Consider the following 12,560-nt stretch of genomic DNA (forward strand, 5'->3'; position numbering starts at 1 on the left):
CTAAGAAAACTACGTATTTCTTTGACAGAAGTTGGTGTTGGCCACTCCAGAACGTCTCTGACTTTGGTCGGATCTACAGAAATTCCTTCCGCTGATATTCAATCTGTCGCTTGAAAAATGCACACTTCTTCTTCTTGGCATAAAGCTTGTGTGCCCTCATTGTTTCAAGAATAATGCAAAGCTGGGGTTCATGATCTTCTTCCTGTTTGGAGTAGACTAGGGTATCGTCAAAGAAGACAAGTACAAAATCATCAAGATAGGGCTTAAAGATATCTTGCATTAGCCTGTTGAAGGTAGCAGGAGCATTTGTCAGCCCGAATGACATGACCAGGAATTCTAAGTGTCCATACCTTGTGATGAATGTTGTCTTTGGGATATCTTCTTCCTTGATCCTTATCTGATAATACCCAGACCTGAGATCTATTCTAGCAATCCTCAGGAATTGCTATTCCAAGTTTCCGCCCGTTGACTAGTATGCGGGCCTCGAGATCCAATATCGAGTCACGTCGGCCTCTTGTGCAGGTTCTATAGGCAAGGGATTTACGGCCACAGCCCCCTGGCACCCAAGCGTCCTCTTGCTCCAAGTAGCACCCATGGAGAGACCTCTTGCGGCGGGTTCGGTCCACGTACCTAGTGTGGCTAACAACCCCCTTGGATAGGGTCAAGCAGACAGTCGGGGGTAACTGGTGCTGTCTCTCCCTCCACGCTTTCAACTTGAAGCATTAGTTATTTTCCAGCATTAGTTCCTTGAGCAAAGAAGAACAAACAGTGCTCCTAAGTGTACAAACACAAGCACTCCAGTGGTCGTTTATATGATCAACTGCTAAGGTATAATTCATTCTCTCCGAATACATCCAGCATTCGATCCAGGATCAATTTTGACTTGGCAAGATCCCAATTTGATCCGGGATCAATTTTGACTTGGCAAGATCCCAAGGGTCTCGTAAGCTAAGTTGCTTGTTTACCCTTTATCCTTGGGTTAGGGTTTATACCTTGTTAACCCAAATTATCAATACTTTAGGTTTCCATATATTACGGTCAATAAATCCTTGGACAATCCCATTGTCCTCACTTGATTGGTCAATTGCTTGCCAGGCAATCCTGTTGTCCTCACTTGATTGGTCAATTTCTTGCCAGGCAATCCATAATTTCTCTAACTTGGCAATTCAGCCCCAAGGAAGGGTGATGTAGCAGGATGACTATTCATCCTCTAGAAAAATTAGACTTGTACTTAGAACTCGCCAACCTTATTCTAAGGAGTGGCAATACTACTTTGTGATTTAGATGCAAATCATGTGATGTTGCAACTTGTGGCATGAGATAGGCGTCAGTGCCTAGCTTGTGGGGATTATATCTTTCTTCGTACGGTCTTCCTTGATCAAGAATACCCTTGATCAAGATAAGGGCTTGGGAGTCTTCTTGACCCAACCCAACCCTCAGCCTACTAGGCTGATAACGTCTTGGCCCTAGAGTTCCTGATTCCCTTGCGGAAGTCTAGCATTTGGTCAATTGATCCTTAGGGTGAGAACACTAGATCATTCTTGCACGGGCGTATAGTTAACCCTAAAAATCCGTGAATGTGGATAGGATCTTTGGGATCGAAAGTCTTAAATCGACATCCCAAGTGCGATACTAGGCAGAATTTTAACGTAATTTAACCCTACCTAGCACTTTGAGGTGATCCTCATATGCAATCTAATCGCACCTTTATGATTTTCATGTGAGCAACTCAACTATTCGCGAATTACTTAGTTGATTTAACTAACCCACGATTAGAGATGATCATCCCTTTTAAAGATGCAAATACTTCCTTCTAAATTAGCAAGTACTTTTCCCTAAAACATGCAAGTAACTGGAAGATGAATGTGATGTATCATTCCATGCAAACATGCAATTTTAAGACCATAGACCTTCTTCTTCTATGCAGCTATAAGATCTACAATGATCTTTTCTTTTCCTTGCCCTAAACTATAATGATGCAACGAAATCAAAACTTTGATAAAAGGACTCCATGCATGAGCGAATACCATAAGTTCATCATTAAATTAATCCTTCCTTTAGCACTTAACCCCACTCAAAATGAACTACCATCGCATGAAATTTGCAAAGTTCCTAATTTCCTTTCCATGCATTGCGACTATTTGGACATTATTCAATGGCCATCTATGCTTTATCTTATACAAGAATTGCGGCTAGGAAATTACTATGTAAGTGCATTATGTGTTTATGCCCTATCTTTTTTCGCGATGCAACAAGATGCCTTTGTACAACTCCGTCTTTAAACTTATGCAATATGTGTTCAAGAATGCAACTTGACCACAGAAGTGCAAGCAATTGCAAATGCATGACATGCAACTAATTTTTGTAGTTCGAACGAGCAAATAAATTTCCCAATGTGTTTAAACTTGCCTAGGAGAATCAAACATGCTTAGTGCATCATTTTCATGCGAAAGTAGTTTTAGGAACCTAGGCATTAGGAATTGGGGCGTTGTCCACTCGCATACTCGGGGTGGAAGCTCCCGCGTGTGCGCCTCGTGACTTTTGCTTAGGAGCCATCGATGACGTAGATCACGACTCAGCAAATCTTTCTCTTGGCTCTCTTACGTGTTACGAAGCCCTTTTGTCCGATATCTCCTCCTCCGTGTAGGACATTAGCCTTGCTGGACACGGTTTTAAAAACCGCACCGGGGAAGGCACATGTAAACAAGGCTTATGGAAGCCTTAGTGGAAGCTTCTAATAGAAGCTTCCAAGCCTCTGATTACAATAAATGACATGGAGAGAGAAAATGATGGAGGAGATGATGATGAGGATGACGATGACGGAGAGGAAGAGGATGATGATTATGATGATGATGGCGATGGTGATGAAGATGATGGCGCAGCCTGGTGGCGGCAGCTTGCGACGTGGCAGTCCTGGCGGTGATGGTGGCAACAACGACCTGCATGAAGTCCTCCTCTCCTCCCTGCCCTCTAGTTTGGGGGGTTTCTTATAGGTCTAAGGGGGGAGGGTAGCCACACAAGTGGCGGGTGCATGCCTCCTTCCTCCCCCATGCTCTCCTACTCCACACCCACTCCTCTCACACTCCCTCTCCCCCGCCATGCAACGATTGAAGAGGAGGGGAGTTTATCCATAAACGAATTTGCCAAAAATTCATTATCTTTTTGCCCCAAGAAGGGGTGTTCTTGTGTGGAACAACGGCTTTTGAGCCACGGCCTCTTATACACAACGCGGGCTGGAGTTTGCTAGTGCACGTGGAGGGAGCACTTAGCCCAAAATTTTTATTGTTGCGGGAGATTACTTTAGAATGCTTTTGCGCGGGATTTGCGGGGTCCAAGTTCATTAATATTTTGTGCAGAAATATTACAAATCCATTCAATCTATACATTTTTCTTCAAATTTGAATAGAAATTGACATACTTGATTTGTGAAGAAAAGGAAGATCTTTGGCCATATTTAATGATGTTAATGATTGCTCCTCCTCTCCCTTTACATTTAACAATCTCCAGTCTTCTAATATCCCTAGTTTTCACTAATATTTTGTAATTCTCCCTTAATCCTATTGTAATTCTCTCTCCCTACACCAAAGAATAGTCTTCAAGAACAAAATGATGAGAAAGGAGATGAGAGAAGTGATTTTTTGTAGTCAAATGATGCTAAGAATGATGCCAAATGCTGTAGAGAATCCCCCAACACACTCCTAGAATATGACACCTAGTTTTTTTGATGATTTTCTCTCTTCTTTCTCAACCTCCTTTCCATGACATCCTCCTCAAACTTCTTGATTATCCCCTCTTCAAATTGTAAGGTTTTCCCACTTGAACCAAATATTTTTGATACCCTTTCACATCTCCAGTCTATTTTTTGACCCTACTGCCCCATGACTTATTGATCCAAATTCTATGCATGCATGCTAAATTATATTGGCATTTCTTCAAGTCTCCAAAATATCCATCTTCCACTAAAAATCTATCCTTGTATTCGCCTTCTACCACTTACTACTTTTCTGCTCCCTAAAATTCCCTATTTAAAATATCCAAACTCTCTACTTCTAACTCCATCTTAGCATGATCAAATTGTAAGAGATGGGGAATACATGGGAAAATATAGGAATAAAATAATGGAGGAAAAATACCTGCTACATTGGTGGTATATAAGATATAAGGGATTTGACATTTTTTCCCATCAAATTATAATAATAAGTCTCCTTCATCTCTCTCCCTCTCTTTAGCTTTCATGGCTTCCTTCCTTCCTTTTCTATCTTTCTCTCTCTTCTTCTAGTATTTCTCTCTCCTCACCACTCTCTTTCTCTCTCTTCTGCTTCTCTTCTTCTCTCTCTTTTGTAGTCTTCTCTCTCCTCTTTCTCTCTCCCCAATCCTCTCCTTGACAATTGGTATCAGAGCCATAGGTTCTTGATCCAATTGGCCAACATTCCATTCAATTATCTTTTTTTTTAGTCACACAGATTTAAGAACCACATGTACATAGGTACACAGGTACACACATGACATGAAGCAACAAAGCAGTTATCAAGGAATTTTGGGACCACAAGGACTGCATGTTTGGAGCATTAATGGAGTCTTGGACCAAGTTTGGAGGCTAGAAGACCAGATTTAGCAGATTGTGGGTCATTTTTAGCCAATTTTGAAGGTATTTTCCTATAAGATAGTGATAAATGAAGTAGAAGAGGGTAAAGTCCTGGTTACTTTTCAGGAAGAAGTCTTCCCTCTCTCCTTTCTCAAGCTTTCAAGAGAGCTTCCATGGAGGAATCTACTCCCACTTCTCTGAAAAGTCCTGGTTACTCTTCAGGAAGAAGTCTTCACTGTCTCCTTTCTCAAGCTTTCAAGAGAGCTTCCATGGGGAGTCTACCCCCACTTCTCTAGATCTTAGACAATTCTTACTCAGTTATGGCAGCTGCCACTGCCTCAACTTCTCTGGACCTAAGCTCATGTCCTGTGCATTTGGAGCCATTGTGTTTGGACGCATGACTTCATAATGATGCTTATCAGAGCCTTGCTTATCAAAGAGATCCTCTCTACGGTAAAAGTTATACAACTGGCTTGCAAGCTCGTACTGTTCTGCCTTACACCTTAGCTGCTTGGCAGTACATGTGATTGGCCTACTAATTTTTAGGATTTCAATCTTTCTAGTTACTGAATTGAGTAATACCTCTGCCTTTGGTTTGAAACATTTGAAGTGGACTACAGTAAAGTATTGATATATATGTAGCAAGAGGGTGCTTTCAATCTCTCTCCTAATGTACGTTGCTACTCTTTGTTGGTTCTTCCCACAAGTATGGATGTCCTATTAAGAATGGAATTGCATAGAAATGCCTATTTCTTCAAGCTTCGATGGCATCAGTAGGCTACGCTTTGTGTAAGGATCCTCCAAATATCTTCTGAGGCTGCATTTTCAATTCCTGGACTGATTCATCCACATCACTGTCTCAAACACCATGCGACGCTACACATTGCACTTTCTTTGTTATCCGGTGTTTCTGTTTGGTCCAGACAATGAACTTGTTGGTGGGATAGGAGAAGTACCAGATACAGTAACAACTACGGCACATAAAAATTTGGAGCAGCAATTACTGGACTGTAACAATTTAACAGGTTGCTCAAGTTCACCTAATACATACGGCTTTCCATGAATATACACCACTGCTTCCTCTCTCAAGTCATTTATAACATCATGTAAAGGATCTCTCATGCTTGATAGTTTAGTGCTCAAGTTCCCAAAAATAGACTTCACCCCTTCCACAGTAGGAGTTGCTAAGCTGTATATGGCTACATCAAGAACAACTTGAGCATGGCCAAGCCATATCCAGCATGATCAATTGAACAAACCCTCAACTACCTTCCTTGTCTCTAGAGTTGGGCTCAGGGAATGTGAGAAGCAACTAGAAAGAGTCTCCACTAGTAGCTAGAAAGAGTCTACAATAGCATGTGTTGTCTGTGCCACCCCGGGCTTGGTCATAATCTACTTGATTTTCATGATTGGGAGCTTGATCTTAGATCTCAAGCACTTTATATTGGAGTAGAATCAAGATTTATATTAATTTTAATGCCTTATTTGTCCTATCAACATCATGCTGAATCTCCACTAGGGCATTTGTTGAAACTAGGATAGAAGGAAGTGTTGCCAATGCATTTAATGCATGAACTTTGATGATTGCTAGTTGCTATGCCTTTACCCCTTAGCAATGATGGGACGTATGAGAGAGTGTCAAAATAGCCAAGTTTATGAGATCCAAGGGATGTTGGGCAATAAGTTTACCACAACGACATTGAAATAATTGAATATTGGTTGTGATGGGCTTCTTTTTCCATTAAAAAGGGATTTTTTAATGTAGATATTAGCAAAGCATGGGAAGTCTTTTGCATTTTAGCCTATTGAAATTGGTTGTGTTGACTTGAGCGTTGTAGCCCTAATGCTGATTTTTTATAGTGTCACATGTTACATGGAATTTGAGGCTAATTTTTGTGCCTTGAGCATACTTGTCTAAGATGATGAGTTGTTAAATGAGAATTTCAAGATAAAATTTTTGGAGCCAACCTTAGCTTTGCCCAAGAAAAATGTTCCATTATGGTTCATTTAAGATATGTAACCAATCAAAAAAGTGACAATACAGAATGTTTGTATAGGGCTTATAGTAGATGAGTTCGTAGATGCATTTGCAAGAAGGGCTCTTTATTCAATGAAGGATGTGTACTCAGGTTAAGTTCTAGTTGTAAGTTCTAGTTGAGTAGTGGAAAGTAGAGTTATCACTAGCATGAAGATGCAATCGGGATTAGTTTGGACATGTACCCTTCCATAGGGGGCTACAAACTCTATGTCTCACATGATGAATGCAATGAATAAGGTTTTGAGACAATATACACCTTAGCTTTCTATTTCATTTCTTGATGATGTGCCAATTAAGGGTTGTGCATGGATGAAAAGAATAAGGAGTTGGATGCAAATGGTTGTAGATTGTTTGTTGCTAGGCATATTGTTGATTGCCAAAAGATTTTGGCTCGGTTAGAGGAAACACAATTACCTCAACTCTATCGAGTCAAGAGTTTATCTTTGGTGTTGATAAGGTATTAATTGTAGGTTATATGTATGGACTCTATAATGGGAAGCCTTCATTGGAAAAGATTGATGGAACGGACAAGTTACAAAGTACTTACTCTAGTGTGAGAGAGGTCATGAGGCTTTTAAATGCATGCATTTTCTATCTCATATGGATTTCTCATTTTGCACATGTGATTGATGATATCTATTAGTTATTGAGGAAAGGGTAGAAGTATCGCTGGGAAAAGAAACACACTGAAGCTATGAAGAAGTTGAAGTGGCTATTAAAGCTAACACCAACTTTAAGGAAAGTAGACTATTCAAAAGGAAAACCTATTATCCTTACAGTTAACACAAGCTTGATTGGCGTTCAGTGGGTGATTGGATAGGATGATGAAGAGGTTAATAGTTTGCTATCAGATTTGGTGTGAGGGTGATCAATGAGAGGCAAAGAAGGTACCCACAAGTGACAAGAGAGCTATGAGGGGTTGTAACAGCCCTCAAGTGTGATTTATTGGTGCATCTATGGTTATAGAAATAGATTGCTTACAATTGTTGGGATGATTGCTAATTGTGAAACTCTAAATATTACTATACTACTATGGATTGCTTATGTAAAGTCACATAATCTTGAGTTGTAGCATATTGTAGGGAATCGACTTACAGAGGCCCTCTGGGTGTACAGAACCTCCCATAAAGCAACAACAGGACAGACACCATTCCAGTTGGTGTATGGTACAGAAGCTGTTTTCCCTATTGAACTGGAATTACCCTCTTTGAGAGTGGCTATCAAAGAGCGTTTGGGGGACGATGATTCACTGCAACGCCGTCTCCTGCACCTGGAATATTTGGACGAAATTCGTAGGATGGCTCTACAGTGCATGGAAGCCACGCAAGCTCGACGTAAGGCTTACCATGACAACTTCATCAAGCACAAGGAGTTTAAAGAAGGTGATTTGGTCCTAGCCTATGATTCACGATTTGGCAAGTTTCCTGGCAAGCTCCAACAAACTTCGTTGAGTGAATCCGCTTCGATCTTTCCATCCGAGGGATATTTGCCCAGCCCAGATAATTCTACACCTTCCCCTACATGAGTAGGTTGGATCTGGAGCTGCTCGACCAGTGGGAAGGCCTCCAACGCTCGACGCGGCGAATTTTGTGAAGTCTGCCGAAAAAAAACGCACCGCGCTCAACGTGTCCCAATGACGGAAATTTTGGGCCGAGTCCCAGAATCGGCCCTCGGACTGTTAAAAAATTTGGCCCTCGGCCCTACCGGCTCGGCCCACTACCACTCGGACCACTTGACTCGGTCCATTCGACTCGAATACCCACCGCTCGGCCTGTGCGAATTGAGCATTTAGACCAACTTTGAAATTCGGCTTCGGCCCACTTGACTCGGCCCTCAGACAACCAGACTTGGACTAGCCAAATTTGACATTCGGACAAGTTACATTCGGCCCTTTCTACTCGGCCCTCGGACGGGCCGAATTGGGCACTTGGCCCCTGCAGTTCTGACCTGTTGGGTCAAATTTAAATTATTTCAAATTTTAACTTGAAGATAGTGAAACTGACCATGAGACCATATAGAGTTGAAACCATATCATAGATCGATTATTGGGCTGAAACTTAGAGCAAGTAGTTCAAAATTTAGCTATAAACTGTCTTTCAAATCACGTATGGCATTTACCATAACAGCCCTGTGGGCCGGAGGGACTACCTCCCCTGGATCCTCGCAGAGGGGGCTCTGCCCCCTCTGCACCTCCCCCAAGTAGGTTGGAGAGAAAACGCGTGCCGGACTGGTCCTCCAAATCAGACCCTAGTGTAGTAATGGCTCTACATGAGCATGGATTCTCACTTGCAAAAGAGCGACCAAAAGCCCATACCCGAATGTAGACAAACAGAGACCCTAAAACCTCAATGGGCCAATCTAGCTAACAAGGGCAAAAAGGCCACACTGCAAAAACACATATGTTTTACATTCAGACTGCATCTAGTCAAAGTGAGAATCAACAACATCAAGCTACAACAACGAGGATGACTAGATATGATAGTCCTAATGATAGATGCACTTTGAATAGCACTGCACAAGCAATGCAAGACATCAATGGAGAATCCACATCTGGTCGTGCAGTTGGGGACTCAAGGTGTCACAACCCTATAGAAACAGAATTTGTATCCTTTTTCATTAATTTGTCCCACCACTAATTAGATATAAAGAAAAGTGCATTGGAGTTTTCAAGTGTCCCACCACTTGTCACATCTCATGACATGTGGTTGGACACTTGTCTTATGCTACTCCACTTTCCCCTTTTGTACTAGCTCTTCCCTCTCCTATAAATAAGAGCTCGTTTTTCTTCATTCAGCATCATTTTTCTTTGCTGTAAACTCATGTACAACACCCACAGATAGCCAGAAACTGGCCCCATCCATCCCCATCATCATCCCCCACTTCTCCATTATCAAATTCCTCCATATTCCCTCTTCTATCACTACTGTTTTACAGGACAACAAGCATGTAAATTCATTACAGCACGTCCTTTTCAAGCTCTTTCTTCCATTTTAGCAACAAGAAGAAAGCCCTATCCATGTACTACTGTTCAACGATGGAGAAGGCCGATTTCCCCTTTTTCTTCTCTCATATTGTAAAGAAATCAGTTCTTATCATTGCATAATAGATAATGCATGTGTGTTTGTACATCTTGCATGATCTTGTGAGAGTGAGAATTACTTCTTCTCACTCTCAGGTTGATTGTAACTGAGCTCTTCCCTAAGGGACTTGGGTTGAGCAGAAATACATTCCTTCAGGGGGGGGGGGGGGGGTTTGCCCATCTTCAACCCTCAATCTTTTCTCCATTACTTTTACATTTTCATGGCTGTAATTTTGTAAGTAATTTTCATTTTCAGCTCAACAGTATCTTGCAACACCTAATCCATCGACAATAGAACTCACATTGACCAATGAAGAGTGGATACAACGCTGTCACAACAGGGTGACAAATCTATACCAGTCACATTCAAGGAGAACCATGACAAAATAGCAGCAAAACCTGAGGAAAAATGCACAAACCCCGAGAGCGTAAGTGATCCTAGCATTGACCAATCTTGCTCATCTAGGTCTGAGCCCCCAGCTATGCTAAAGCCTAGGGAAACTCCTAGAACCTTGCACGAGATAGCAACCGAGCAAGCCCTTGTTGAACATAGAAGTGTCGTTGAATGCTTAACCGAGTTGGATGCTAAGCTCAAAGTATTCGCACGTGTCTATGTCCTGGCAGACATAGGGCGCATTCCCTAAGGAGCAGCTTGAAGAATACTTGCCATTTCCTCTATCCTGGGAAGAGAAAGAACATCTTAACGAGCACTATGATAGGCTCCTGCATGAACACATGCGACTCATCTTTGACGAGGAAGCCGACGAACTATGCTTAACTGTAACATTCAATGATGTGCTCTGCCAACCAAATCTCTTAGGGATAGAGAAACTAAAGCAACAATCAGAGGGTCAAAGTCAATTTGAAAAACGTTGGGTTGAAAACCGCGTTGCAATGGCTGAGCTAGGAGCCCAGATTATGATAGTCTCAGAGGAGCGATTAGCCAAATGGTGGTCTCAAAGAGACCTAACCTATGTGGCGCCAACTTCCTTTCAAGTGCTAACTGCCATTCGGGGTATGGACTTAGCTGGAACTAGCCAAGAGAACTCTTTGGCTAATAGGGTTCTCACTGAGGAGGAGCTACATGTTGCAAGTAGACTCAAACAAGGTACCATGATACTTGACATTGCAAAATACCTGATGTTATTAAGAAGGCTGCCATGAGTACTGGATGCGTGTGCCACACTCCAGTACAATCCTAAGTTCTACAATTGGTTTTTATCCTCGTAAAGTGACATGGATTCGTAAATATGTATATAAATAAATAATGACTTTTGTGACCCTTTATAGATAAGATCAACACACACAAGTAATGATAGTCAAGTGCAAGGAGAAGAGTTGGGTTTGACAGGATGAGCTCCTCAGGTCCTCCTCTCACCACACATTGAGAAGTCGTGTGACCATTCCCGCCTCCAGGTGGAGGGAATGCAACCATCATTACCGCCATAGGAAGCCCTGACCAACATATCTGATGGTGTAGACAGGGTACTGTCTCTTTCTATACACCTTTCCCCTTTTTCGGTCTATCCTTCCAGGGATGAGCCCTGCTCCACTAAATGACAACCACTCTTTGCAACTTAGCATAAGCCAAGATCTGCTAATGGATGAAGGCAAAATGAACATTATCATAGGGGCCATCCCTCTACAACAGACACTGCATGCCTCACCTCTCCCCTCCTCGTCATATGCGCTTGATAACTCATAGTGTAATCCCTTCCATGCGAATAGTTTTATCCTGCCTTAGGGCCTAATCCTTGGTTCGCATTTTGCAGGCCCCCCTACGGTAGTAGTCATGGACCACATAGTGCAGCTGGCATGCAAGGAAGCTCTCCGCTGTCAGAAAGAGCATAAGGCATAGTGCCCCCACCAGAACGCTACGTGCCTACTCTAAAGAGGTACGTGCCGAAAAGAGGCCCCAAATGACATCACCCAGGACGCAGGCCAAAAACCCCCAAGATAAGAGGACGAGGGCTCAAGGGAGCACACGGGGTGTGGCAACACCAGCCGTGCAGACTCCCACCAGACGCTCGGGCACCAGGTGCTCAAAAGAGAAGAGAACAGCTTGAGACAAGGAAGAATTCGATGCATTGTTCAAAAGCATTCTGGAAACAGTTGTGGCCAGGGACTACACCATTCAGGTCCCAGCCGACATCTTCCCTACCCAACCTCATAGGAGCCCCTCACCACAGCAGAGCCTCAGTTACCCGACCACCCGGACTCGCCCCGCCTCATGCAAATAGAGTAGCCCCTATGATATATAAGTAGCTTAACAAGGCCATCTTGCCATAAATTTTTGTCTTTAAAAGGTTAAAGGGGCAGGCTCCCCACCTATATACACTTTTCTTAACTATTGCTAGTATATGCCACGTCTTTAATAAGCACTGGAATATGCATCGCAATAACCATCATAGGATTTTGTTAAAGTAATATCTTGACATGATTGCATGTGTTCGTTGTACTTGATGCATGTGACTTGCAAATTCTCTCATGAAGTAACAAGTGAATGCAGGACGACACAGGTCTTCGTGCGAACATATTCAATGCCCAAGTCACCGCAAGACCACCGACCCCACAAAGAGCCACGACAAAGCCACGCTGTCGAGAGAAAAAATCACCTGTGTGAGTGCGCACGTCGCATGGCCCAAAGCATTATCTTAACCACTTCCTCTTTCTAGGCTACACTCTACGCCAGGCACTCACGACACCCGTTACCCCAATTGTACCAACATCGCACATTCCAAAGAGGGTTGCAATATCTCAAGTGTATCTCCCCATCTCAATGATTGCTTCTCTAACAACGAGGCTAGGGCACAATCATCACTGTAATATCTATTTTCTGAGCCTTCGAAGCTTGACAT

The sequence above is a fragment of the Lygodium microphyllum genome, chromosome 9 (genome assembly GCF_053477565.2).
Source record: "Lygodium microphyllum isolate KBCC chromosome 9, Lygodium_microphyllum_v1.1.10, whole genome shotgun sequence".
NCBI lineage: Eukaryota > Viridiplantae > Streptophyta > Polypodiopsida > Schizaeales > Lygodiaceae > Lygodium > Lygodium microphyllum.